The 20,502-nt window shown below is 35.2% G+C and overlaps 1 protein-coding gene and 1 non-coding gene across 4 annotated transcripts in view; both read left to right on the forward strand.

Moving 5' to 3' along the window:
- Positions 1–20,502, forward strand: part of SGCZ (sarcoglycan zeta) — a 1,018,550-nt gene that overhangs the window by 845,909 nt on the left and 152,139 nt on the right. The window lies entirely within an intron of this gene.
- LOC129401363 (U6 spliceosomal RNA) lies at positions 6,068–6,171 on the forward strand. The gene has a single exon (XR_008628291.1). It is a non-coding gene; the product is annotated as a U6 spliceosomal RNA (small nuclear RNA).

Raw genomic sequence — 20,502 nt, forward strand, 5'->3', positions numbered from 1 at the left:
AATCCAGGCCGACCATCTATCAGTTCAAGGCTTGTCTGAGACAGAATAAGAGAATCATATACCACTTAAAATTTCTCTATACAGACACCACAAAAAGTAAACATTATATATTTTATAAGAAATTCCCACTGGGCATTCTCTTGTTCATGAAAGTTTATTATCTTCCAGGAAGTCTATATATTACTGCACACCCCTTTCCCCCAAAATAGAAGAGAGAAAGAATCTCAGATTTTCCAAGTCTTAAACTGCATATTAATACAGTTATTTTTGGTATAAACTTATCAAAATCCTCATTTTGGCCTAATAAAGAATGCAAAAATGTCAGTAATAATGTCAGAAATCAGTTTTTTAAATGTTTCAAGTTCAACCCTACATTTTAAACTTATGAATGCAGCATGTTTCTGTATGCAATTAGTGCATAATAAAATGTTAAAGTTCACCTATATATAAACTTTATTACTGAAAGGATACTTAAGTGTATGCGATTTAAAAATATCGTATATAATAATTTTTACTTGTGCATTCCCCTGTTCATTGTAGTTGTGTATTTTCCTACATCAGATTGTTGTCTTTTAAGTTTGCCAATATTCTACACTGAAATAAATGTCTTATTAAAGTTATGTTCTGATAAAAAGTTATCTAATCCTAAACATGGAAATGTAAACAATTGATCTTATGCAGGAAGTCTAGTTTCTCTCATACATCTACATCTATTATTCTAATCTAACCAATCCAGACATAATCAACATAGATCATGTTACAATACAAGTTAACTGCTAACTCAAATCCTATTCCCAGTGGCCAAATATCTATTTGATTTTTTCTATTATTATCCATAATGCTTTACTCCCTTTTCCAAGTCCTTTAAGAGTTAATCATTTCTAAGTGGTTATCAAATATTATACCAAAAATGTGTATTATTTCCTATGCCAGATATACCTTGGACTGGAGCGATACAACAGCGATAAGGCCATGCTTGTGGCCAACCAGAGTTCGATTCCTTTCCTCCTCTTGGAGAGCCTGAAAAGCTACCAAAAGTATCTCGCCCGCATGGCAGAGCATGGCAAGCTACCTGTGGCATATTCTATATGTCAAAAACAGTAACAACAAGTCTCAAAATGGAGATGTTACTGATGCCTGCTTGAGCAAATTGATGAGCAATGGGATGACAGTGACAGTGACAGATATACCTTAAAACCCAAAGCATATTTCAAAAGTAACATTATTCCCCGGGGATTAAAGTTCCCAATAAGCTACTATAAAGTTTAATACTATTTTTTTCAGACAGGAATAGCATGGAGGTGTAGGATTGGGACTACCTTGTACAAATCATAGTAAGATTTCGAGTCAGTCTTGGAGGCACATGGTTTATATTAGGTCAAATTTATGTAAACAGCCAGTTTTATTAAAATATGAATGGAATATGTTTGTTGAGGTTTCATGAGTCTCCAGTTCTAATGTGGATCACTGATTGCTAAGTGAAAATTGAGCAACCAGAGATCTTAAGATCCTCTTTAAGTATTACTTAACTTCATTTGGAACTTACCAACTATCAGTTACATTTAATTCAACAGCTCTCTCTATCTTTCTCTCTCAATTTTTTCTATTCAAACTTCTTTAGTTAAGTTGATTACCTCACCAGTGAGCTACTGGACAGAGCAGTAATTCTGCCAGAGAATTGCTACCAGATCATTCTAATTTCAATAACTCTACTCCAAAAAAACAAGAACTTTGAGTTCATTGTAGTTTTGGCAAGCAGATTTCTAATGTTGGCACCAGTAACATCTAATGCTTTTCCCTCTTTTGTTCAGTCTTTCTCCAGACCTCAAAACTATGCAGCTAATTTAGCTTTGAGTTTACGAGTGTTACCTCTTGTATTCAATTCTTTATCAAGACACAAAGCCTTTTGGAGCCTAATAAACACAGCCAGCTTCTTTTCTAGTCACTTAGTACACTAATCTCCATGCTAACCTTCTCCATAAATGTTTCTTTCTCCCACACACAACACTCCTGTTCTAATAGATATTTATTACCATTTCATTACCATTTATTTATAAACTTATATGTTAAATATAAGGTAATTTAATATTTCATTATAACATATTTACTCATTTTAGGAAACATAGTCTTCTCCAATCATTATACTCAGAAAAAATAACTTTACTTGATGGTGATATCATCTCAGATAAAAAGTAGATGGAAATATATACACTTGATTTAGAATTAATATGTGCAATGTAACAAAATGATCTAAAATAAATCGGGAATAATTTCCAAAAAGTCACAAAATTTTTCACCACAAGGATTTTTAATCTTGTTTTTATGGTTAAGAATAGATTATGAATACCATTACAAGCTAGATGCATTAGCTCCATGTTTTAATTCAAGACAGACTTCATTAACTCCCTGCAGTGCAATTTTAGATGATTAGCTTCTCTCCAATTTGTCCTCACCTTTCTTCATTTTCAATTTTTTGGTAATTACATTATTTTTACTTCATCAGAGTTCATAATATTTACATTCTATTCTGCGATTTTAATTGCCTTGGAACTTGGGTCCTGATTTTGCATATAGATAGTTGCAGTACTCAACATCACTCCTCCTTTCATTGTGGAGTTTTCATTCCTAACTTCATTTTCAGAATCATTCAATCCTTCTTTGGTTTCATTAATAATTAGTTTTATTTGTTTATCTCTAAGTCTTCACCTTTTTATGCAAAAAAATGCCTCATTGTTTCCATTCTTATTTGGGAATGTTACTAATTTTCCATCTTTTCTTTTACTTTAGACTCATTCTTCCATTAAATGCTAGTACTGAATATTACCAAAAACAATCTGATGTAGATACGTTTCAACTTTTCTCCTTGGGTTTCATCAAGTTTTTTGTGATCATTTTTTAGCATTCTATTTATTTTAGTTTGTGAATTTTATTGTATCACCTATTTTGGTTGTGTTTGTTATTAGTTTTTTTTTTTTTTTAACAACAGAAAAACCAGTAGTTCTTACCTTAGATCATCTTAGATTATTCCTGGTTCTGTGCTCAGGGATTATTCCCAGGGGGAATCAGGAGACAATTTAGAGTACAAAGGACTGAACCCGGATAAGCAGAGTGTATAAAAATCCACCCTACCTTATCTCTACAGGCCCAATTTCTCCAGTTATTTTAAACTATAATCTCTCTCTGGATTACTGTCATAATATCATGTCCTTTCATGTCATTAGTTATTTTTCACCATATCGATTTCTGCTTGCTTTATCTAAATTGTATTTTGTATACAAAATGTAACTTTGAGTCTGAGAAACTAGATCCACAGTTTGCTTTTTACATCCAATTTGGCTGTTTTATTTTTTCAGCAAATATTTTATTAAAACTTTTTAAAAAAATAAAGCATAAAGCATTTACCTTACATAGTTTGAATTACCCATAATGCATTTTAGTTTCTTGTTGTTCTGTAGCTAGTTGAGGAAAATTTTATGTAAAGTATTTGTGCCAGAGACAAATTATTTTAAATACATTAATCTAGCTGATCCTTTCTGCCTTTTTAACTTACTTCTAGTTCATATATAGTGGCATATTCTTACTTGAGTTTTCCAGTACATTTCTGAAATTATATACTTCAAGTGATTCCCTTCTTTTCCTCTATACAAATAAATACACGTGAGTTAGGACTGGAGCAATAACACAGAAGGTAAAGGGTTTGCCTTGCATGCAACCGACCCGTGTCCAATTCCTCCATCCCTCTTGGAGAGCCCAGCAAGCTACCGAGAGTATCCCGCCCGCACGGCAGAGCTGGCAACAGCAGAGCTGGCAAGCTACCCATGGCGTATTCGATATGCCAAAAACAGTAACAACAAGTCTCACAATGGAGGCATTACTGGTGCCTGCTCGAGCAAATCAATGAACAACGGGATGACAGTGCTACATATGAGTTAGACATCTTAGAAATAAATTAACACTGCTTTTCTAGAGGAATTATGAGAGCAGGGTAAGGGTACATACCATATGAACAATCTTTTTTTTTTCTGCAATGAACAATCCTTTTTTCCTACTCAAGATTATAACAATTTTTTAATCAAAAAGTGTTGGCTATTCCAAGAAAAATGATTTTCAAAGAAAATTGCAGCTTAATTAGTTAAGTTGTGAGGGAAAAAATAAAAGCTTTCTATTTTTGCTTATTATATCCTTTCTTCTTTGGTCCTACCTTCCTCCTATCTCTACCTGCCTCCCTCTCTCTTTTCTTACCTATTCCATTCTAACTTGTTCCTTCCCTCCCTCCATTCCAATTGTTTTTTTTACCTCCATATCTAATGTAATAATTTGAAAAGCCCATTTTCTCCTCACTGATTTTCATGTATTGCATTCCTGTGTGTACACAGATTTTTTTTCTGGTCACTCTACACTGTTCTATTGATATATTTAGACTAAAATTAAAATGTCACTTTAGAATGTTTTTTTAATAACTGTTAGAGCATATTCCTTTTTATTGCTTTCTTTCAAAAGCTTTTGCCTATTGTGCATTTTTGTCTTCTAAATGAACTTAATAATCAGCTGTCAAGTTTCATGAAAATTCCTATTGGGAACTTAATTATGGTTACATTTAATTTGTGGGAAAATGACATCTTTATAGTTTTGGGGTTTTCTGTCTAGAAAAATGGCTGTCTCTCTTTTTCCCGGTGAGAGCTTAATTTGCATTACTCTGGAACAACTCTTGACAATCTTCTTCATGTAAGCATTACAAATTGCTTGTGAACCATTATGGTTCTTATTGATTATGGGAATGATATTCTATATTTATTTTTCTCATTCATCTTTATGCTTATGTAGAAAATAAATTATTTTAGTGTTATGGACATAATCTGAACATTTTATTGAATTCGTATTTGTATTTCAACTATTTTTGACTATTCAGATGATGATTTGTTTTTTCGGGGGAACCTCTTAAGCAGAGTTTAGAAAGCACTTCTAATAATTCTCTGCTTTTCAGTTTGAAAGCCCTGGATACAGTATTCAGTTGACAAGTCCTTGCATTGTCAGGGCATATCTGGGTCTGATCAGGGCATGGAGGACTTCGCAGCTGTATCTTGTAATGCTCAGGGGACTCCACTGAGATATATGTCTCTGCTGTCTCTCAGACAATGATATTTAAACAATAAGGGTTAATATTCAGCATCTGAAGTTCAATAATTGTTTCAAGTTCTCACTCTTTCAGTTTGCAGTTAAATAAAGAAATAAGACTTCATACTTCTGTCATATTAAATAAAATTCACTGCAGTCCTTAAAATCTTTTAGGTTTTAAACAGTCATGGTTATTGTCATTCTAGACAAATTGTAAAGAGCTAAAACCTTTAACACAGTATTCAACTCAAGACATATTTTCTTATTTTTAATAGAAGCAAGCATTATATTAAATTCTTTGTAGTGTGTATAGTGATCAACTACATGTAACCTGACTGGCATTTTATCAAAGAGGACAACATATCGTAAAAGTAGGGTCTAATATTTGCTGGCAGATTGAATAGGGGGCATTAGATGAGGTAGTTTATATGATGGGAGAAATAGTTTTTCTCTGAATAGTTACTGTTAATCTTTGGTGGGGCAGGAAGAGGTGAGAACATGGAAAGAGTGTGAGTACACTTTCTAAATGGTTTATTTTGTCTGTTATAAAAATCACTTACTATGTTAGGTTCAAGTTAGAGAAGTGTGTATGACCAGATTTTATGTCAGATGTACACTAAAGACAATATTTACACATGATTTATTTTATATTTCAATAAAATATATTTTGTTAAATTTTATGGTAAATACTGATAGAATTATAGCATTCATATAATTATGTTTATTTCATATGAAAACATATTTAAGTAGATGTGATTAGACAAGGTGTTAGTATAATCCATATATAATACTATGCCTTTAACCTAGATATTCCTATGTTGATCATTGATTTTATACAACTCATAATTTTTATTTAATGTATAATGCAGATAACTTTCTAGATAATGCTAGTAGGTTCCAAGTCTAACATGGATACTAAATTTTTTATTTTAAAGTAGGGGCTGTGCTTGCTGTGCTCTGTGCAACACATCTACTAAAATTGGAACAATACAGAGAAGATTAGCATGGACCCTGCTCAAGGATGACGCTCCCTTGCATATGGCTGACCCATCTTCAATCCCCAGCCCTATATGGTCCCTGCCCTCCCAACCAGACATGATCCCTGAGTGCAGAACCAGGAGAAGGCCCTGAACACAGCCAAATGGACCCCCTAAACAAACACAAAGGATCACTCCTAGAGTAAACAGAAAACTGAATAGGGTTCCAGGAAACCACATAAGGTTCCAGAAATCCAACCACGAACAGCCACGTGCAAAGCAAGCACCCTGTCTGCTTACTATCTCTCTAGCTCCTGAAATGTATTTTTTTTTCTTTTTGGGTCACACCTGATGATGCACAGCGGTTATTCCTACCTCTGTATTCAAGAATTACTCCCAGAGGTACTCAGGGGACCATATGGGATGCTGAGATTTGAACCTGGGTCACTCGCATGCAAGACAAAAGCCCTACTTGCTCTACTATTGCTCCAGCCCCTGAAATGTATTTTTAATTACCATTTATTTCAATTTAACATTATTATTTTTTAAATATTTTCAAATGGTTTTGGATTGGGGGACACACCCAGTGTTACTCAGGGCTAACTCCTGGCTCTGTGCTCCTAATGAGTCTTAGTGATATTCAAGGGAACATATGAGGTGCCAGTGATTGAACTGGTCAACACATGTAAGACAAGCTTTTCATCTCCTATATTATGCCTTCCTCCCATTTTTTCCAACTTGATATGCTGCACATCATGCAATGACTGGAATGGGAAAGGATGGGTGAAGATAGATGGTCAATCGGCATCTACACCAACTCCACTTCGCTGATGACATCTTTCTAATAACACCAAACATTAGCCAAGTGGCACAAATTCTGGCTGACTTCGGCCGGGAGTGTGGAAAGGTCGAACTGCAGCTGAATCTCAAAGACAGTGTTCATGAGAAATGGATGAGTTACTGATGTTCCATTTGCTCTCAATGGAACGAACATCTCTGAATGCAGCAGCTATGTGTACCTGGGTCGAGAACTCAACATGAGAAATGACTTGGTGCCAGAACTGCGCAGGAGGAAGAGAGAGAGCAGTGTGGAACACCTTCAAGAGCGTCGAAGAAGTGGTTAAGAGACAGAAGAATCTCTGGCTCCGGGCACATCTTTTAACCTTCACAGTTCTTCCTGCACTAACATACGCCTCAGAGACCTGGGCCCTACAAAAGTAGGTCGAGAATGCTATTCAGATCACCCAAAGAGGAATTGAAAGCGCTATGCTGGAATATCACGCTTAACTCAAGTGAGAGAAGGAATCCGGAGTTCCAACCTCCATCGAGGATTGAGAATCAGGGATGCTGCCTCATTTGCCAAGGTGTAAGAAATTAGATGGGCCAGACACATAATGCTATTTGGAGACAACCACTGAACTAGAGCCATTACTGATTGGAGTCCATGGGATGTTAAAAGAATATCCAGCCACCTACTAGATGGTCAGACTTCTTCATCAAGACCTGAACGAATGACTTGATGCTCCTCATATTTCTGGAGTGATCAGACAACATTGGGCTACACTAGCACGTGACAGCAATGAATGGGGACATTACTGGAGCCCACTAGAGCAAATGGATGAGCAACAGGATGACAAGTGACAAGTGACACTATACTGCACATATTCTCAAGGAATCCTTGTTTCTATTTATGTGTATGAGTTTTGTACTGGACTCAGAGAATGAGTTTTGAGACAGTTAATCTTGGTTAGGAAAGAGATTAAAAGAAATGAATCCTTTCCTCCATAAAAACACATCTGTAAATATACACACACATGAATGCACACACAGAGACAGATACATACACATATTACACTTAACTCTTCTCTTCAGGTTAGATTGTGATATTGAAATATGGGGGCTCTAGAGCAAAAAAGTAAATAGTGCTTAAATTACTCTTCTGGGTAATGAAGATTTTTTTTCTTTTGAAGGGACAGGCAATATATTAGAAAGAAACTGAAATGATTATTAAACAAAGAGCGAATTTGACTTGCTACTAAATGTTACACATCTTTAGCATCATAATTCTAGTAAATATTACACAACTTTATACAACATAATTCAGTGTAAGGAACTGTCTTCCTTGAGACATATAAGTAATTATGTTTCAGATATCTATCAATTTATCTCAAATAGTTCCTTTTGCAATTATCAACTACTCTCTCAAGTTATCTGGTACATGAAGGGTGTGATTTGCAAATAAATCAAATTCTTGAAGCAAACCATATGAGGTAGACATCATTAAAATCATTTTATAGATGAGAATAAAAACATTTGGCTCAGAGAGGGTATGTAACTTACCTCATATCTCAGCACAAAAGTTCTGTGACAAGGACCAAATCCAGATCTGCATGGCTCCTATCCCCGCAGTCTTATCTACTGTGAAATTGACAATGCTAGTGAATGGAATAAGAAAAATCTTGTCAACACCATAGAGTCGTTTTCTTTATGGTTCTTATTATTCATGAGTCATTCTGGGCCATTCTAAAATAGATTCTGAAACTCATGCTATGGAGTTTGTTTTTAAATAAGTCTTTTAAGGATTTTTTTACATGAGATTAAAAACTGCCACTCTTGACTGAATGGGATTTTAATGAGGCATCAGTGTCATTTCTCATAATAGAGCTTCAAGAAATTGTCCTTCAACTGGTGAATTTATTTGCTACCCAAACTCACAATTCCAGCATGAGTATCTGAGCTGACACTTGCTTATGTAGGATCATTTTGGTCCCCAGGAAGAGAGATTTATCAAAAATGTCCAAAGTTCTGCAAGCAGACCATGATGATTAGCTCAGTGTTTTTAAAACAGTTTTAAACATGAACCAAGGAAGCAATACATTTACAGTGCAGCTTCTAAGACACTATATTTTTAAATCTAATATCTGTTTATTGTATAGAAATATATGTATATAATAGTCTGTATTTGTTGCACATAAACATACTCTCGCTCTGTATAAATATGTTATGAAGCACTGAGCTCATTTAAAGACGCTGTAATGTGTTTGATCAGCAATTCTGAACCACATTACCTTAGCTATTAGAGTTAAATAATGTGTGCTGTAAGTTTATAGCAAGAAAGCCTATCTTTCCTTTTATATGGCACAGATGTAATAGATTACATAATGTAGTATAAGACCCTTTCTTTGGATTTCAAAGGGTAGTGGACTGAAGGTTTAAATACTTTGATAGCAGAAAGCATTGCTTAACTATTACCTATAGTTGGGCCTGAGAACTGCCTAGTAAAATAGTTTGATTTCTATATTATAGTATGGGGAATCAGGAAAAAAAATGCATCAAAGTAGATATTTACTTTATTGTGAGAATACTGTTTAAAAATTATAAATTGAGACCAGATCCAAAAAAATACTGTATCTGTCATAAAGAAATAAAATGTTTATTTAATAAAATAAATATGACCCCTTTTTCTTGATCTTTTGTATTTCATAATAAAACAACATTGTTAGACTAGAACTTAAAACTACCTCAGGTTGAATAAAAATAGTAGCCATATTACTTTCCTATTCATAAAAAAACAGACTAGCTCTAATCTGCTTTCTTTAAAAAGCTTTAAGAACAATAGAAGTTCTAATATTGTCTATTCAGAACTTTGCAGATTTTTGCCTGTATTACATACATCCCCAGGCTGCTAACATTTACCAAGAGTAATATAAACTTATATACAGCAGAGGAGCACTGCAAAATAATATAGCTTATATTTCTTATGAAAATAATGTTTTATATTTATTTTTACTAGCTTATGCATTCTTATTTTTTATCCTTTCTCCATAGTTATTAAGACCTGGGACCAAAGTATAAGAGCAGTATCAGTGACACTATTATGACTTTAGGACTTCCAGAGTAGTTTTGGTCTGTGGCTGGGCACCACATGGTCCCTAAGCATCTTAGGTTGCAATCCTAAAGTCCCTACTGCACCCAGAGTGGCACAGGTACCCCCAGCATCACAGGGTGGTAATAGAATCATGTCCACAGGTCCTGAGTTTCAGGCCCTTTACCGAACTGCCAGACCATGTGACTTGATTGCCAGTGTGGCCCCTGGCCTCCTAAGCACCATCTTGGAGTCCCGCCCATTCTCTAAGAGGCAAATGGAGACTTCCACAAATTACATGAAAATATTTGAGCTAGATATTGATGCATTTCTCAGATTTGAATTTAAAATATAATATTTTTTGTAAGCAAGAAAATAAGTCATTATAGGGTTTAGACCTTGACCTGACACCATGCACAAAAGTCAGATCAAAATGGATTAAAGACCTCAACATTAGACCACAAACCATAAGGTACATTGAAGACAAGGTCGGTAAAACCCTCCACGATATTGAAGATAAAGGTATCTTCAAAGGTGACACGGAACTAAGCAATCTAGTAAAAACAGAGATCAACAAATGGGACTACATTAAACTAAAAAGCTTCTGCACCGCAAGAGATACAGTGACCAGAATCCAAAGACTATACACAGAATGGGAAAGGATATTTACACAATACCCATCAGATAAGGGGTTGATATCAATGGTATATAAAGCACTGGTTGAACTCTACAAGAAGAAAACATCCAACCCCATCAAACAATGGGGCAAAGAAATGAACAGAAACTTTACCAAGGAAGAAATACGAATGGCCAAAAGGCACATGAAAAAGTGCTCTGCATCACTAATCATCAGAGAGATGCAGATCAAAACAACCATGAGATACCACCTCACACCACAGAGACTAGCACATATCCAAAAGAACAAAAGCAACCGCTGTTGGAGAGGATGTGGGGAGAAAGGGACCCTTCTTCACTGCTGGTGGGAATGCCGACTGGTTCAGCCCCTTCTGGAAAACAATTTGGACGACTCTCAAAAAATTAGATATTGAATTCCCATTTGACCCAGCAATACCACTGCTGGGAATATATCCCAGAGAGGCAAAAAAGTACAATCGAAACAACATCTGCACATGTATGTTCATCACAGCACTGTTTACAATAGCCAGAATCTGGAAAAAACCCAAATGCCCCAGAATGGATGACTGGTTGAGGAAACTTTGGTACATCTATACAATGGAATACTATGCAGCTGTTAGAAAAAAGGAGGTCAAGAATTTTGTAGTTAAGTGGATGGGCATGAAAAGTTTCATGCTGAGTGAAATGAGTCAGAAAGAGAGAGACAGACATAGAAAGATTGCACTCATCTATGGTATATAGAATAACAGAGTGGGAGACTAACACCCAAGAACTGTAGAAATAAGTACCAGGAGGTTGACTCCATGGCTTCGAGGCTGGCCTCACGTTCCGGGGAAAGGTCAACTCAGAGAAGCGATCACCAACTACATTGTAGTCGAAGGCCATGTGGGGGAAGGGAGTTGCGGGCTGAATGAGGGCTAGAGACTGAGCACAGCGGCCACTCAACACCTTTATTGCAAACCACAACAGCTAATTAGAGAGAGAGAACAGAAGGGAATGCCTTGCCACAGTGGCAGGGTGGGGTGGGGGGGAGATGGGATTGGGGAGGGTGGGAGGGACACTGGGTTTACGGGTGGTGGAGAATGGGCACTGGTGAAGGGATGGGTTCCCGAACTGTATGAGGGAAGTATAAGCACAAAAGTGTATAAATCTGTAACTGTACCCTCACGGTGATTCTCTAATTAAAAATAAATAAATTTGAAAATTAAAAAAAAAAAGAAAAAAAAACAGGATTTTGTTTTTCTCCATGTTCTTCCCATTAATTGTTGTTTCCAATCTTTGAGCTGTTCTCACAAGCGTGAGATGCTGTGTCATTGTGGTTTGTATGTGCACTTCCGTAATAATAAATGATGTTGAGCATTTTATCATGTGTCTGCAGGCCAGCTGTCTATCTGTCTTCTTTAGAAACATGTCTGCTCAGGTCTTTCACCCATTTTCCTGACTGGCTTGCTTATACTCTTGTTGGCAAGTTGTATGAGTCCTTTATATAGGCTTATAGCAAGCCCTTGTCAGACATGTTATGTGAAAATATTTTCTCCCCATTGGTTTTGAGATAAATTCTTTCACTGTGTGTATAGAAGCTTTTTAATTTGATATAATCCCATTTGTTTGCTTTTGCTTTTGTCTCTCTTGTCAGTTTAATTTTGTCACCAAATCCACCCCTGACGATGGGAAACTATAGTGAAGTGTATCTCTTATGTTTTCTTCTATGTATTTTATGCTTTTAAATTTAATATTAAAACATTTGAGTCATTTAAAAAAAAAAAGAAAATAAGTCATTATAAATTTTGTTCAGGAACCATGAGTAGAACCAGGTAATTTGATTTGAGGAATTCTGCAAGGCAAGAGTCTTAAACTGGACTAGAATCATCTTATAAATTCTCAAAACTACCCAGGTGATCCCATGGGATAATTGTCCACTCTTACATTCTCGATGTGTCAAATGCACACTTCCTTATATTTTATCTGCCTAGCCATTACCTTAGGGCTATTTTTTTTTCTTTTTCATATGTTCAACTACTACCATCTTCGCCTTTTTTGTTTTGTTTTGTTTTGTTTTGTTTTTGGGTCACACCCGGCAATGCACAGAGGTTACTACTGGCTCTGCGCTCAGGAATCACCCCTGGCAGTGCTCAGGGGACCATATGGGATGCTGGGAATCGAACCCAGGTCGGCCGCGTGCAAGGCAAACGCCCTACCCGCTGTGCTATTGCTCCAGCCCCTACCATCTTTGCCTTATAAAAATAAATGGTGGCTGTCCTCAGCCTTTAATTTTTACTTTAAAACTATTAATATGGATATAAGAGGATTAATTCTAAACACAGTGTTTTACAGATGCATTGTATCTAGTAAGCTTGAGGTGATAGATCGGCTAGCTAGCTAAAGATAGATGTGAAAAATAGACAAAAGAGTGTCAGGGACCAGATCAGAGCTAGTGAATGGGCACAATCACATATTTAAGGCAAAACTGTTCTTTTTCTAAATTACCATGGTATAATATCAATGCACTTGTTTGAATTTCAGTTTTGAATTTTTTTTTCTTTCTGACAGAAAGGCTACTATTACTAAGAATTTAGGCTATGGGGCAAATTCTGTCATACAAAAAGATTAATTGAATTCTTCATAGCTAAAAACATCCTCAAAATACATTTAAAATGCATACATTATGTATAATGTCGGGTATTTTATTCTTCTTAATAATTTATTTTGCTCTTAACCTGTTTATTTTACTCAAACTTTCCATGAGTGGATGGGTCTGAGTTGCATTGAGAATCCTTCCCAAAAGTCCTTGACTTTTGGGGCTGGAGCAATAGCACAGCGGGTAGGGTGTTTGCCTCGCACTCGGCCAAACTGAGTTCAATTCCCAGCATCCCATATGGTCCCCTGAGCACTGCCAGGAGTGATTCCTGAGTGCAGAGCCAGGAGTAACCCTTGTGCACTGCCAGGTGTGACCCAAAAAGAAAAAAAAAGTCCTTGACTTTTTATTTAAAAAAAAATTCCAATATCAACTTCAATATATGAAGGCACATTATCTTAAAAAGATTTTTGGGGGTGTGAGAGATAAACTGGGAGTTAAGGTCTTTGCCTTGTGTGTGCCAGATGGAGTTTTGGTTTCCACTTGGTCCCCTGAGCATGCCAGGAGGCACACCTAAGCACAGAGCCAAGAATAGTCCCTGACTATCACTGAGTGTGGCCAGCTCCCCACTCCCAGTAAATAAAAATAATAATAAAAGATATTTAAGGATTTTTTGAGAAAAAAATCAAACAAGGATAATATCAGAGTTGAGAAACACTGTTTTGGTATGTAGTGGTTTCAGGCTTTTTATTGGCAGTGTTTGTACTAAGTACTATGGAATTTTAATTCATCTTTGAGGTATTGAAATGGGACATTACCTGCATTATATAAATACCTATATTTAAGTATTTAATAATTTTAACTCAAGTATTTGGTAGTGTGATTTGTTTTGATTTTGTTTGGATTTTTGAACCCTAACGTGAGGTACTCTAGGCTTACTCCTAATTCTGTGCTTAGGGATTACTCACAGCAATGCTGGGCACCCTTTGTGTGAGGCAGAGAGAGACAGACACAGGATCAGAGACAGAGACAGAGAAACGGAACCCATGAGCAAGGGAAGTTCTGTAACACATACATACATATATACATACTGAGCAGGGCATGTATATATATATATATATATATATATGTGTGTGTGTGTGTGTGTGTGTGTGTGTGAGAGAGAGGTATATACCTATATCTATTTCTTTCTCTCTATATATGTATGTGTATATATATGTACATATGTTTGTTGTGCGTATACAAACAGAGAGAAATTAGAGAGACTATATCTTTTTGACGCCACATGTCTTTTTTGATGCCATGTGCTGGAGCAATAGCACAACGGGTAGGGCATTTGCCTTACATACTGCAGGCCCGTGTTTGATTCCTGTGCCCCTCTCAGAGAGCCCAGCAAGCTGTCGAGAGTATCTTGCTTGCACGGCAGAGCCTGGCAAGCTACCTGTGGAGTATTCAATATGCCAAGAACAGTAACAACAAGTCTCACAATGGAGACATTACTGTTGCCAACTTGAGCAAATTGATAAGCAATGGGATGACAGTGATACAGTGATACATGTAAATGTGCTCAGGGGTTTCTCTTGACTCTGTGTTCTGGCACAATTTCTTGTGGGCCTGGGGCACTACTTTGATTCAGGAATCAAACATAGGTTATAGTTAGTTGCTTTGATTTATATTCATTTATTTATTTTGGCTTTTGGGGACACACCTGGCCACTATCAAGAGTTACTCCTGGCTCTCACTCAGGCAATGCTCAGGGACTATATGGGATGCTGAGGACTGAACCCATGTCAGCTGCATGAAAGGCAAACACACTACCAACTCTACTTTCACTCTGGCCCATGATTAGTATATTTTAATATGCTAGACATTCTTCCTTTTCAGTAACTCTGATATCTTCAGTGTTAATAATTTTCTAATGGCACTCTAGTAATCTTCAAAATGACAGTTTAAAGGTATTCAATATATAAATACTAAAACACATTGCTCTTATTGAAAAATTAAAATGCTAATAGTTGGATTGATATCATTTTTAATATGAGATTTTTTTCTTCAGATAAACTTTACAAACGAATAAAAGCAATTAATAAAAAATAGGATTTTCATGATAGAGTTTTGTGAAAATCTGGTACTCACAGTAAAGTTCAGAAAAAATTAGTTTTGACATATATGTCTATACTTTTCTCATTGTAAACTTAATAATGCTATCAAAATAAAATCTAATCATAAGTGCTTTGCCTTTTTTATTATCTATAGTTTGTTAGAGTAAATCCCATCATTGTAAAGACCTAATTTATTGTATTCGTGAGGTACCTTTTACATACTTTGATTAGGCTTCTCCAGATTATATTTGATTTCATTAATAAAATAATTGGAGGCTTCAGGGTATAATCATTTCTATTAATTTTCTTTCTTCATGGCAATTTAAATCTCTTTTGAAGTAGAAAGCAGCCTGTGTGAATCAGAACATACTTATTATGAGCATATCTGTGACAAAATAAGCAATTTTTATCAAAAATTTACTAAAACAACATGATCTTGAAAGTCTTAAAGAATAAAAACATGTGACACTAGGTATATTTTGAGTTTATTTTATTGATTTTATCTTAATCTGTCTCCATATTCTCTGCTGTTTACAGACTCAAGAAATTTATATATTAGACCAGATAGTAAAGCCGATAAATTGCTTGTCTAGCATGTATCAGATTGGAGTTTAATCCCTGGCACCGCATATGATCCCTAAGCCCTGCAAGAATGCAACCTGAGCACACAGCCAGGAGAGCACCACCAATGGCTCCTAAACAAAACAAAAAAATCCACATTATATTTATATCCTGTATCTTGACTAAATTTTATTTGTTCATCAGATTTAGTTATTGCAACTTTAGGATTTTACATATTTTATCAATGTTCTAGAGCCAACGGATGAAACGTTTTATGTCCATTAGTTTTTGTGGGTTTCAAAGTCACTTAAGTCCCCTGGCCTCAAATTTTCTACTACTATGAAAAAATTTCCTCTATCACATATAAATGTTGCCCTACAACGTTCACGGTCACTGTCACTGTCATCCCAATCCTCATCGATTTTCTCGAGTGGGCACCAGTAACATCTCCATTTTGAGACTTGTTGTTACTATTTTTGGCATATTGAATACGCTATGGGTAGCTTGCCAGGCTCTGCTGTGAGGGTGAGATACTCTCAGTAGCTTGCCGGGCTCTCTGAGAGGGGCGGGGAAGAATCGAACCCGGGTTGGCAGTGTGCAAGCCAAATGCCCTACCATTGTTCAATTGCTCCAGTGTGCCCTACAACATATAATAAATTTAGTTTTCCTCCATGACTCCTTTCTAAGTATGAATTAGTAAGTGACTTACTTACTTAGACTCTTTACTAAGTATGAATCTCTTATTTCCTAAATGCCGCCACATACTGACCTAATGTGGAAATAGCCATTCATTATCCTTTTTCTTTTGTAAATATTACACTCATGTGTTAAGGAGATGGAGTGTTTATATTATAGTATAAATATTTCTAAATAAAATATCAGATCTTTTATTCAAGATATTTGCTGTATTGTTGAATGATTCTCACTCTTCTCAATTTTGGAATCTGGCTTTAACATTGTCTCTCAGAGTCAAACATAGTGTTGCAAATTCTTTTTTTTTTTCTAGCTACAGACTCAAAGATAATTATTGATTTTTAGAAATGTGTTTGTTTGTTTTTATTTCCATTAAGAAAGGTTAGGTGATCTACATTGAGTCACCTTAGGCCACCCTTGTTGGTCCACAGGAATGGGTCTGCCAGCTGATAACCAGTAGCACTTCATTCAAATCAATTGCCATTATAATAAGAGAAATTGTGAAGGGTTAGGAGAGAGCAATTACACATTGGTGTGATTGAACATTAACATAAACAATGAACAGATGTAAAGCCCCTCCTTCAGGGGAAATCCTTCTAGGAGATCCACCCAAGGACATGGAATCTTATTTAGGGGCCGAGCATGCTAGATTCCTTCTAAGAGATCTGCCAGAGAGCAGAATTCTTTTTAGGGGCATATTGGTTTCTCATTTCCTTTACTGGTTGTAAATAATCATACTAAATTTAGTTCTTAATAATATATTTAGCCATTATTGTTATATACCCAGTAAGAAATAGACTTTTATCTATACCATAATTAAGCTTATAGGGTTTCCCGAAATGTGTCAAAGGGCGGCTTTTCCTGAGAATATCTCACTATATTTCCCACACTACATTCCTCAGGCCATTCCTCAGGCGACTATGTTTCTAACTCCAACAGAGTCCTTATTTAGTTACTTTTTTGGGGGGTGGCGTCATGTCAGAGCCTGTTTCTTGGCCATGCTTTTAACTTATACTTCTTATGGCCCCCATGTTTAAGTCAGGATAACTTACAGCTTGCCCTGGGTCCATCCAAGTCCCTCATTGGGACTCAGATTTAGGGGTGTTAGAAACTAAGACCAATCCAAAGACAACTGAGGTTTAAGTAAAAGTGACTGATGCCCACAAATAAATATTATTCGGAATCAATAAACTCCCTTATTAAAAAAATAGCATTATCTATATAAGAAGGACATTGCTCTAAAATAATATGTCTATGCAAAGACATAAAGTAAAGAGAAAAGTAGTATTTCACTTACATATCCAAAAATCTGGAGTCATCAGAAGGTTTGATTTTATAAGTTATTGTGTCTGATTTGTGACTAACAGATAAGAGAAGAAGACTACAAAGGAGAGGTTAAAGATAAACACAGAGTATTGGGAGAGTTGTGTGTTTCCAGGAGCACTAGAGTGGGCATAATTCAATTAAGCTAAGCTCCCTGGAGAGGAGATAGGATAACCCAATGTGAAGATGGAAATGGTTGGAACCATAATCCAAATTCAGTTCATACTTTACTACATAATTCAGGAAAGAATCAAATGAATGGAGAGGACAAGAAAGGCTGAGAAGTACTCAAGGCATTTGTTAGATTATAAAAATGGATGAGACAGAAAAAGAATTAAATTTTCAGATTCTAAATATAGATTTTAAGATATGCAAATAAAGTTCAGAACTTCAAAATTTACTTTGTGCTGCTGAACTATTTCTTTGACCCTGACACTACTCTGAAACTGAATTACATGGTTCAAATCTTTAACCCTGTTACAGAAGTATTAATTTTGAAATTTGAATGACTTGGAAATTACAAAGGATGCAATAAAAGGAATAGTTAATTAAAATCTACATTTGTGTGTGTCCTATATTTATTACTTCATTCAGTAGATGTTCTACTTATTCGTTAAGTAAAAGTTATTTCAGTAGCTTACTTTTCTTGATATATTATTTAAATTCAGATTTTTTTATTTTTTGAAATACTAAGCTACAAATATTCACCTTTGATATATTTTAGGTGTAATTAGTAACTGTCTGACATTTCATTTCTAGCTGGGAAGCATTTGTGAAGTGGGTTATTAAAGCATGCTGCTATAAAGAAGCATTTTCTGTCTTTCTGGTTTTTATCCTCAAGTAGTTGCAGAGAATAAAAAGGCATAGGATCAGTACCTTTATCCCTTTCTTCCTCATCTATTACTTTTATGTTGCAATTAAATGTGGTACTTCAAATTCTCATGCATTTAATTTTAAATGTTTAAAATTCTGAAACATGAAAAAAATGAACATATAAATATCTGCCCTTAAAAAAGGTACCTTATAAGAGCATGCCACTTTTGCCCTCTTCATCAAACTATGATAAATATCTCATATTGCACTTTACTAGGTAATTCCTTTTATGCATCCCTATTTATTACTTGGACTGGAGCAATAGCACATTGGGTAGTGTATTTGTCTTGCACATGGCCATCTCGGGTTCAATTTCTCCGTCCCTCTCGGAGAGCCCTGCAAGCTACTGTGAGTATCCTGCCCACAAGACAGAGCCTGGCAAGCTACCCATGGTGTATCAAATATGCCAAAAACAGTAATAACAAGTCTCACAATGGAGATGTTACTAGTGCCTGCTAGAGAAAATCAATGAACAACAGGACAACAGTGCTACAGTGCTATTTATTACTTGTCTTGATCATCATATTATAAAGGATGGTTGAACCAAAATACTCATAACAATATCATATAACATATTTCATAGAAGAAGATCTTGGAAAACCATTCAATACAGTTTAGGCTTTTGTAGAGAACTTATTTTTAATGTTTTAACTTATTTGCAATAATCTTTAATTAGCTAACTAGTTGATGAAGAATCAAATCTTATATTAAATTTCACAATTAATTAATTAATTGATGTATACTGTAGTTTCTCTTGGCATTGAGTTAATATGTTCATTTTTAACTGATAATTTTATGTAATACTCTAATCTTACAACATTTAACTTAGTTTTTAATTTTAATCATTGAAATTCATAGGTTATTTTTGTTAGAAAATTTTAAATAGTTTTAGTAAATAAACATACTCTATATAGACTAATTCAGTTAGATTCACTACAAAAGAATAAATTCTCTTGCAAAATAAATAGACATTTACTATTCCTCTCAATTTTGTGCATCGACCAGGCAGTTTTCTAGTCTATACTAAGTGTACTGGGACTTCAAAATCTAAAGTGTCTTTACAGGCATATCTCAGTTTGCTGAGATAATGCTCTCCATGTTTTGCCTTATTTTCTAGATGAGTTCCAAATTGATTTCATGGAGAAAAACAATTTCCAGTGACAAAAGAGAGGGAGCCCCTGAGTGTAAATGCTTCAAAAACCCCTTCTTGTGACAACTTTGATAAAGTCCCATTAGCTCATAAAAGTCACTACGTTGAACCCATAGTTAAGGGACAGATATATGGACTACACTGTTTCCCTCTTCATTGTGACACAGCAACGAGTCACTCTCAGAGATTCACATAGTAGTAAACATAATTTATGGCCACAATCTATTATGATGTCAATAATGATATTTTATCTTAATTTTATAGCAACTTTTTAGGTATCCAAAAATGTTTAGATTATTACTGATATATACTTATAGAAGCATTTTAAAATAATCTCCATACATAAACATACTCTGTAAAGACTAATTCAGTAGGTTCACTACAAAAAGATATATTTTCTTGCATATTTTCTTGCAAAGTTAATAGACATTTTTTAGTTTGGGTACATTAACTCTTTCCTGAAATTTAAGTATGCCCTATTACTATATATTTTGTATTCTGTGGTCACAAGAGTGTATTTTATAGTATATTACTATAATTCATAAGGTACTGATCATTATGCATTAATCATCTCTGAATTTATGTGATTCTGTTGTTTTTTATAGTGGTAATAATGTGAAAAAATGTGAAAT

The sequence above is a fragment of the Sorex araneus genome, chromosome 1 (genome assembly GCF_027595985.1).
Source record: "Sorex araneus isolate mSorAra2 chromosome 1, mSorAra2.pri, whole genome shotgun sequence".
NCBI classification, from domain to species: Eukaryota; Metazoa; Chordata; class Mammalia; order Eulipotyphla; family Soricidae; genus Sorex; species Sorex araneus.